Source organism: Stigmatopora nigra, chromosome 18 (genome assembly GCF_051989575.1).
Source record: "Stigmatopora nigra isolate UIUO_SnigA chromosome 18, RoL_Snig_1.1, whole genome shotgun sequence".
Lineage (NCBI taxonomy): Eukaryota > Metazoa > Chordata > Actinopteri > Syngnathiformes > Syngnathidae > Stigmatopora > Stigmatopora nigra.
In genome coordinates, this window is record NC_135525.1 from 1788685 (window position 1) to 1798645 (window position 9961).

The window sequence follows — 9961 nt, forward strand, 5'->3', positions numbered from 1 at the left end:
TCCGCTAGAGTGTATTACAAAATGGTTTTTTTTTGGTTTTTTTTTGCAGATAAGCCGAGCCAGCCGGGCGAAATTGATACGACGCAAGTGACCAACAACACCATAAGCATTCACTGGCAAGCTCCAGAATGTGATGGTGGGAAGGAGGTCCTGGGATACTGGCTGGAATGTAGGAAGTCCACCGAAAGTAGCTGGCAGAAATGCAACAAGCAGAGGCTGAAAGAACAGGAGTTCACCATGCGCGGTCTGTCCGAAGCCACCGAATACGAGTTCAGAGTGTATGCCGAGAACGAGACGGGAATGAGCAGACCACGACGAAGCGCCGCTTGCGTCAAGACCAAACTGAGCGGTGCGTATAATAACCCCCGCGGCGGAGACGGCGCCGTGGGTAGGCGTCACGACAACGAGCTGACAGTTAACATTTGGTTTCTGGCCCCCCCCCGTCCGCATGGCCCGCACAGGTGAAACCAAACCCAGTCTCAGAAAGGAAATGGACGAAGTCACCGAAAAACTGGGCCAGCCCGCCGTCATGAAGTGCCAGATTATCGGCAGGCCCATGCCCGAGATCCGGTGGTACCACGCGGGCAAGGAGATTGCCGAGTCGCGCAAATACGAGATGAGCTCCAACGGCCGCAACCACTCCCTTTCCATCACGACCGACTGACAGGAGGACGAGGGAGCGTACACCTGCAAGGCCAGCAATGATGCCGGAGAAGCGGAAAGCACGGGAACGCTGGTCTTGGAAGCGGCTGCGGCCTTCAGCGCCGACCACCCGCTCAAGAGCACCTACTACGCCGGTCTGGGAACGACCCTTCGCATCCACGCCGCCTACGTTGGCCGCCCCGTGCCCAAGATTACATGGCTCCACGAAGCCAAGACCCTGGAGGACTCGGACGACATTAGCATCGAGAGCACCGAGCATTACACCCACCTGGTCATCAAGAACGTGCAGCGCAGAGTCCACGGAGGAAAATACAGGATCCGACTGCACAACCACTTTGGCCGGGCCGACGCCGCCTTCAACGTGGAAATCCACGGTACGTGGCCGCCGTTACATTCCAGAGTCGCCCTGGTTGCATTCCAGAGTGGCCGCCGCTGACCACGCCGATTGCGTTTGTCGCGCAGACAAGCCTGACGCGCCCCAGGGTCCCATCGTTCTGGAGGCCCTCCTGAAGAACTCGGTGATCATCGGCTGGAAGGTCCCCAAGGACGACGGGGGTTGCACTGTCACCAACTACATCGTGGAGAAGCGCCAAGACAGGGAAGGAAGCCAGTGGGAGTTGGTGTCCATCTCGGTGAACGGCACGTCTTGTCGGGTGCCCAACCTTATTTCTTCCGGGTCTATGCCCAGAATCGCTATGGCAACAGCAACCCCCTGGAACTGGCCTCGCCTATTGTCATCAAGACCCAATTGGGTGCGTTCGCGTCGGGCAAAAAGAAAATAGTTTCAAAAAAAAAAAAAAAAAAGCCAGGACAAATCGTGGCCTGTTTGACTGACCAACGGCTGTCGTTTTTCCACAGAGAAACCATCTGCGCCTCTGGCAGTGGTGGTTTCTGCCATCACCAAGGACTCCTGCGTGCTTTCCTGGAAGCCTCCGCTCAGCGACGGCGGCTCCAAAATCAAGAGCTATTGCCTGGAGAAGAAGCAAAAGAAGGACAAGAAGGAATGGGGCGAATGGACGCCCGTGACCACGGGCGAGATCAAACAGACGGTCTTCTCCGTCAAGCATTTGTCGGAGGGCGCCGAGTACGTGTTCCGGGTCAAGTGCGAGAACCTCGGGGGACAGAGTGACTACAGCGAGGAGAGTGGCGCCATCGTGCCGGCCACGGCCGTCGACGTCCGCGCGCCCGCTTTCAAGGAGGAGCTGAGGAACATGAGCGTGAAGTACAAGAGCAACGCCACGCTGGTCTGCAAGATCACGGGACAACCCAAACCCGTGATCAAATGGTTCCGACGAGGAAAGGAGATGTGTTCGGATGGAACCAAGATCAAGATCCAGGAATTCAAGGGAGGTTACTACCAATTGGTCGTCGCCCAAGCTGACGAGGAGGACTCCACCATCTACCAGATCAGTGCCACTAACCAAGGAGGGTCCATTTGCGCTACCGTCTCTCTGGATGTCGAAGGTAAGCACACCAGTCACTAGTGCATTCTATTTCTCTCTCTCTCTGTCTCTCTCTCTCCGTCTCTCTCTCTCCGTCTCTCTCTCTCTCTCTCTCTCTCTCTCTGTCTACACCTTTCCCCGTTGGTCTCCGGCCACTGCTTCTTGGCCCGGCGCGTTGTTCTCCTCGCATTGACCGCCTCTTTTTTCTCTGTGAGCAGTTCCTGCTAAGATCAACTCCCCAAGAACCTGAAGGACAAAGAAGCTATTCCTGCCCTGCGAGGAGAGATGGTCAACATCAAGATACCTTTCGGAGGCAAGCCGGATCCGGTCATCACCTGGCAGAAGGGGCAAGATCTCATCGACAGCAACGGCCACTACCAAGTCATCGTCACGTGATCTTTCACTTCTCTGCTCTTCCCCAACGGCGTGGAGAAGAAGGACGCCGGCTTTTACATCGTCTGCGCCAAGAACCGATTTGGAATCGATCAGCAGACGGTGGAGCTGGATGTGGCGGATGTGCCCGACGCCCCCAGGGGCGTCCAAGCCAGCGACGTCTCCAGAGACTCGGTGGCCCTGAACTGGGTGGCTCCGGCCAACGACGGCGGCAGCAAGGTCGTCAGCTACGTCATCGAGAAGTGCCCCACCACCTCGGAGCGGTGGGAGCGCGTGGCTCAATCTCGCGACACCCGCTACACGGTGGTGGGCCTCTTCGGAGGGACCGGCTACCAGTTCAGGGTCATCGCCGAGAACAAGTTTGGACAGAGCGCGCCGTCCGAGGCCGGCGGCCCCGTCGTGACCAAGGAGGACAAATCCAGGGTGCTGCTGTACGACAGGGAGGTGGACGAGGCGGGGCACGTTCCCAGGGGCAAAGCGCCGCACTCGGACGCAAAGAACCTGCACGGCAAATTCGCCATCGCCGAAGAGCTGGGAAGGGGTCAGTTTGCCATCGTCCACCGTTGCGTGAGCGTCGGCTCCGACAAGACCTACATGGCCAAATTTGTCAAGGTCCGGGGTGCCGATCAGGCCCTGGTCAAGAAGGAAATTGCCACGCTCAACCTGGCCAGGCACGCCAACTTCCTCCTCCTCCACGAGTCCTTTGAGAGCCCCGAGGAGCTGGTGATGATCTACGACTTTGTCTCGGGCGCGGACATCTTCGTGCGCCTCCACGCCGCCGACTTTGAGCTCAACGAGCGAGAAATTGCCAATTACCTCCGGCAGATTTGCTCGGCCCTGCACTTCCTGCACGCTCAGAGCTACGGGCATTTCGATGTCCGCCCCGAGAACGTGGTGTACGAGACCAGAAGCGGCAGCCGCGTCAAAATCATCGAGTTGGGCCAGTCCAGGCACCTGACGCCCGGAGAGCAGATCAAGATCCAGTACACCACCGCCGAGTACGCCGCCCCCGAGATCCACCGTGGCGATGCCGTGAGCGCCGTCACCGACATGTGGTCGGTGGGCGTCCTGGCCTACGTGCTCCTCTGCGGGCTCAACCCCTTTGCGGCCGAGACCCACCAGCAGATGATCGACAACATTTCCAACGCCGCCTACGGTTACGACGACGAATCCTTCCAGCGAGTCAGCGTGGAAGCCATGGACCTTACGGACCACCTGATGACCAAAGAGCGCAAGCACCGCATGACCTCCGCCGAGGCGCTGGCGCACCCGTGGCTCTCCGCCCCCCCGGAAAGTCTGAGCGGGAGAAGCATCCCCAGCGACAGACACGGGCGGTACTACCGGGCCGCCGCCAAGAAGGAATGGAGCACGGTGGTCTCTGCGGCCCGTGTGGCCAGCGGTGGCTCGGTCAGATCCCAACGCGGAGTGCTGGTGGCCAAGGTGAAGATCGCGCCCTTCGAGCACGGACCGGTGGGAGGCCAGCTGGGCCACCGGGCGGCCGCCGAGGGCGACGACGTCAAGTTCGTCTGCAACATCGACAACTACGACGGCGCCACCGAAGTCACTTGGTACTGCGGCGTCAGGCAGCTGGAAGCCGGCGACAAGTACGCCGTCCACTACGAGGACGGCACGGCCACCCTGGCCGTAGCCGGCGTGACCAGGGCCGACGACGGCACGTACAGGTGCAAGGTGGTCAATGAGTACGGCGAAGACAGCGTCTACGGCGAGCTGTTTGTGGACGGCGTCCGCTCCTACCGCCGCTTCTTCACCGCCCGCGCCATCAAGAGGACCAAGCGGCGAATGGACGCGGCCCGAATGCTTCAGAAGTCGCCCGAGTTCACCCTGCCCCTTGTCAACCACCGGGCCCACGTGGGCGAGGACGTGCGCTTCAGCGTGACCGTCACCGTGCACCCCGAGCCCCGTGTGACCTGGCACAAATCGGGCCAGAGGCTGATCCCGGGAGAGGACGACAAAAAGTACACCTTCCTCAGCGACAAGGGCCTGTACCAGCTCATCGTCCGCGCGGTGGACCACGACGACGACGCCGAATACAGCGTGACGGCCCGCAACAAGTACGGGGACGACAGCTGCAAGGCCCATCTCACCGTGGTCCCTCGGCCCAAACCGGCCGACCTCACCCTCAGGCCCATGTTCAAGCGTCTCCTGGCCAACGTGGAGTGCAAGGAAGGCCAGGACGTTCGCTTCGAGATCCGGGTGTCGGGCCGCCCCGCACTCAAGTGGGAAAAGGACGGCGCGCCCGTGGCCTTCGGCCCGTCTATCCAACTGGTCCACGAAGGCTTGGATTACTTCATTCTACACGTGAGAGACACTCTGCCCGAAGACTCGGGCCTGTACAGGGTGACCGCCACCAATTCGGCCGGATCGGCCAGTTGCCAGGCCACGCTTCGGGTGGAACGGGTCGCTCGTGTCAAGAGGGACGACGAGAGCGGACCGAGGCAGGATCCGGGCTGGGCTCAAAAGGAAGCGCTGGACAAGAAGGTGCGGCTTCATCAGATTTTGACCGACACCGTGGTCCTCCCTCTGCCGCCGGCCGCGGCGCAGGCGGTCAGGGAGGCGGCCACCGCCTACAAGCCCGCCGTGGCCACTAAGAAGAGCGAAAAGACCCAGGCCCAGGTGAAGCTGGAGAAAGCGAAGAGAAAGAAACGGGCCGACGAGAAGAGACTGCGCATGCCCTACGACGTGCCGGCGCCGCGGCCCCTCGACCCGCTGGCGCTGGAAGAGGACATGGGGATCAAACACTTCCGGCCTCTCTCCGACATGAAGTGGTACAGGAAACTCAGGGACCAGTACGAGTTCCCCGAGCCCCTGGAGAAAGTCTCTCCAGGTGGGAGCGCTTCTACGAGGTGCCCGTGAGGATCAAAGACCAGTACAAGCCAAAGTGGCGCATCCCCTCGGCCACCCGGGACGACCTGGAGACGGTCAGGCCCTCCAGGCGCCGCACGCCTTCCCCAGGAACCGACTTCTACCGCCGAGTGCGAAGAAGGTCGCTGGGCGACCTGTCGGACGAGGAGCTGCTGCTGCTGCCGGTCGGCGAATATCTGTCCGTCAAGAGGACGGAGGAGGAGCGCCTTCGCCTGGAGGTGGGAGAGCCGGAGCTCGGCTACTCGGCCTCCCCGCCCGGCCTGAGCCCCGTGCGCTTCCGAGCGTCGTCGCCCGTCAGGGTGCGCGCCGTCGTCGACCGGGAGACGGAAGCCGGCCCCAGCTACCAATCCTACCGAATTCCTTCCAAACACGAAGCCGGCCCCAGCTTCCTCGACCTGCGTCAGCGCCACGACAAGGCCACGTACAAACCTCCCGGACAGAAGCAGAGAGTGTACGAAGACAGAGAGGATCAGGAGCTACTCCGACCTCACGCCACCGCCCACAGAATCACCACCTACAAGAGCCAACTCAAGCGAATGGAGTTGGAGGAGAAGAGCCAAAGTTTTCAAAAGGACACCCGCCGCGTGGCGGTGGCGGCGGCGGCGGCGGCGGCAAGAGCTTCGGAGGCCACCTGGTCCGAGCACGTGACGTTTCAGGCCGCCGAATATATCCCCAAAGTTGTCAAGAAGCTCCCCGAGGCGGAGAGCGAAACTCCCCGCTGGGAAAAGCCGGTGGTGTCGGAGTCTGCCTTGCCCCAGGTGGATTTTCTCTCCCGCTACGAGGAGAGAAAGCAGACGCTCAGGTCTGAGAGGAGATGCGTCCAGCCAACGCCGGAGTCTCCTTTCAGCCTGGACCACGTCCTGCGCATGGGCATCCGCTTGCGCTCTCAACGCGTGGCCGCCGGTTCCGACGCCCGTTTCACCCTCAACGTCCAAGCCAAACCGGAGCCCAGAGTCAAGTGGTTTCACGACGGCAAAGATGTGGTGCCGGGCGCCAAATACCGCATCGCCAACTCGGGCGGACTGCTGACGCTCCAGATCAACGACTGCGTGACCACAGACGCCGGCACCTACTCGGTGGTGTGCGGAAACATCAAAGGGGAGATCTCCGACAGCGCCACTTTGGACGTGGTGGAGAGATACGCCGCCTTCTCTTGCGCCCGCGGGGACGAGGAGCCGCCGTCATGCCGTCCCGCCGATCCCACCCGACCGGACGCCTACCACATCTCGTCGACGACCGCCGAGGAATCGCCGGACCAATCCGTGGGGGTGGTGGAGAGAGCGCGGCCCGCCCAAATCCTGAACACGCCGCAGTCTCTGAGTGTCGAGGAGGGAGATCCCGCCAGATTCACCTGCGACCTGGACGGTGACCCGGCTCCTTCCGTGGCGTGGCTTCGCGGGGGCGTGGAGCTGGGGTCCTCTGCCCGTCACCGTGTCGTCTCCACGCGGTACGGCTCCTCCCTTGAGATCTTGTCCGTGCTGGTGTCCGACCAAGGAAGTTATACTTTAATGGCAGTAAATCCCGCCGGTAAGCAGGAAGCCCATTTTACTCTGACTGTTGGAAAATCCCAGTCCCGGCAAAAAGTGACGGCCTTCCCGAGAGTCGCCTCTCCCGAAGCCGAGTGCCCCGAACCTGTCGAGAGCGGGCGGCCGATGGAGTCTCTCTCCTCTCCTGAACCGGTCAAGACGCCGCAGCGGATCAAGTCCCCCGAAGATGTCCAAACGCCGCAGCGGATCAAGTCCCCCGAAGATGTCCAAACGCCGCAACGGATCAAGTCCCCCGAACCGGTCAAAACGCCGACACGGATCAAGTCCCCCGAACCCGTCAAAACGGCGACACGCATCAAGTCCCCCGAACCCGTCAAAACGCCGACACGCATCAAGTCCCCTGAACCGATCAAAAGCCCGCAAAGGATGAAGTCCCCGGAGGCCGTCAAGTCGCCTGGCGCCAAATCTCCGCCGCCGCCTTCCGTTGCTGAAATCAAATCATTGAAAGGAGCGGCATCGGGGTTAGGGTTCAAGGACAACTCGGCCGTGAGTATTTTCCTTTTTCTGCGCTCCAACGTTGCCAGTCGCCTCCTCCCCGTTCTTCACGTGGCCCCGGTCCTTCGCAGGTTTCGGCCACATCCGACTTGACCACGAGCCGCACCGACGAGGCCTACTCTGTGGAGATACGCGGAGCGACGGCAGCGGACAGCGGAAAATACACCGTGGAGGCCAGAAACCAGCTGGGTCAGTATTGGTCCACTTCCGCTTTCAACCTCCTCGGTAAGTAGTTACAATTGTGACGCCACGGAAAACGTACCCGCCGGCAAACGTGCTGTTCCCATTCCCGCAGGCCATGCAGAAGAAGCCACCCAAGAGACGACACACCTGGAACAAAAAGCCGAAGCTTTCTCAACCTCTTCCGTCCAGGTGAAGACCACGGCCACGCGCTCCACCACTTTTAGCTCCACCGAGACAAAGAGCGTGCGCGTGGAAGCCTCCTCTTCTATCTCGCAGAGCCAGCGTGCAGCCGAACTTAGCTTCTTGTAAATAGGAACTTTTTTGTACCAAATTTGACATTCATGGAGTGACATTCGCATTCATGGATTGACATTCACATTCATGGATTGACATTAGTCCATCGTCCAACTAGCGTCTCGAATTGTTTTGAAACACGACGACACTTTTGCAGTTCCGTGTACATAATGTATATAGCCGGATCGGACGGTTATGCCAAATGTCTGCCTTGTTATTTCTAGCAAGAATATGAAGTGAAAGAGTGAACGCAAATGCGCTTCAGCGGGGGAAAGTCCCACACGGAACGAATACCCCGGCAAGCGTGGAAACCAAATCCCTGCGCCTCAACGCTACGTTGATGTCTAAGATGGCCTCGGCGGGTGGAGCGTCTCCCCGCCAAAGTTCAATCACCGGTGAAAGCAACCTCTGCTTTTTTTGACTCGTGTCGCCATTACCGTTTCCCGCCAAGGCGAGACCCCCAGCGCCACTTGCGTCACCCTCGCGTGAGAGGCCTCGGCGGATCTCACTCTTGCTTTGGCTCGGAGCGACCATTCATTTTGTGACCAGCGGAGCGCGCAAGTGGCCTGCTCTTTCCCCTTGACATAGTGGCGCCGCTCCCGCCCGCAATGGTCCCCGGGGCCTTTCCCCAGCCTGGTTGCCCGACTATATCTGGGGGCAGTATAGTGGCGTACCCTCTCGGAGGATCTGGCTCGTTAGCGTGTTTGTGTGTGTGTGTGTGTGTGTGTAGCTTTCAGTCGGCATTGCCTCGTGCGCCTGCCGGCGGAAGCTTTTTTTTTCTTCTTCTTTTCTTTACTTGGTCCTCCTTGAGTGTTTGTTTGTCGTTTTGTTTTAATAAAGCATGATTTCAGCACCACACATTCTCTGGCCTGTTTTCTGACCAAAATACTGTGAATCACTTCTGGGTGGCGCTGTCAGGAGCGCCCAGTTTTGTCCCTCCTTGTTGGGTCCGAAATAACAGATCAACGCAATTACCAACCGTGCACCAAGGAAAAACGAGGCAGAGACTGTGTTATATTTTAAAGGCACCGGCCGGCGGAAGAGAGGTCGAGGCGCGAGGTGGTATCTCGCGCTCGGCTCGGTGGTTCTCTCTTATCTTTTCGAGGTGGAGGATGCCTTTATTGAATTTCAGCATGATGTCACGGAAAAGTACAGAAGTTGAGATTATAGGCATCATGGAAAAATACAACAGTTGAACACTGAGGTGAGTTGAGAAGATATTATAGACATCATGGAAGAGCATAAGATGAGGACAGAGATTATAGACGGGGTGTTCTTTAGAAATGCACATTATATTAAGACTCCTGTTTTAAGCAACTTCACACTCCTGGCCTGCAACGACACCAAGGAGGTCACCTCGGAGCCTTGTCATCGGGCTCCTCTGCGTCCGGCGACGGCAACTGGACGGCCGAGGCCAAAGTCACGCTCACACCTTTCATCAACGGAGGTACGTGTGCGCCACAACACCATGTCCAGAAACCGTTACCTGCACTTTTTTTTATCAAATCATCTTTGTGTCATGAGAAAAAGCCAAGGTGGAGCCCATCTATTCGCCACGCTCATCTGTTGCTCACACGATCGTCACTGTCCCGTGTTCCCGTTAGTTTGAAGAAGTTGGTGTCAGAGAGCTGTCCTTTAACAAAGGAGGGTCTCTGACAGGGCCCCAGGGGAAACAAGTCCCAGAATATATGACAGGCTGATGATTGGCTCCAGAAGGAGGGTTTGGTCATTTTATATGAAGTGCTAAATGTATACTAGAGTGATTGTTAAAAAATATATATCCACTCTCACCAGTCTGCATACCTTTCCCATTACTTACTCTGAAAATGTACATTGTTTATTATATCACCCAAGTCTTGTATACGTTCTATACATTCCACACTTATCTTGAGACCCATTATTCCTTCTTCCTAGCTGCACAAGAAACCGCAAAGATCTCAAGGCCTAGGTACTAAATCATGTTAATTAAAAGACGAGCAAGCTTTAAAAAATCTTAATATAAAAATTCCTTTGTAACTGAAACCCACCCACACATTTTCAAATTCATGCCCACTGTGAGAG

At 58.3% G+C, this 9961-nt stretch overlaps 1 pseudogene; it reads left to right on the top strand.

Annotated features, from left to right (window-relative positions):
* Nucleotides 1-8756, top strand: part of LOC144211948 (titin-like) — a 39798-nt pseudogene extending 31042 nt beyond the window's left edge.
* Nucleotides 8757-9961: the final 1205 nt, after the last annotated feature.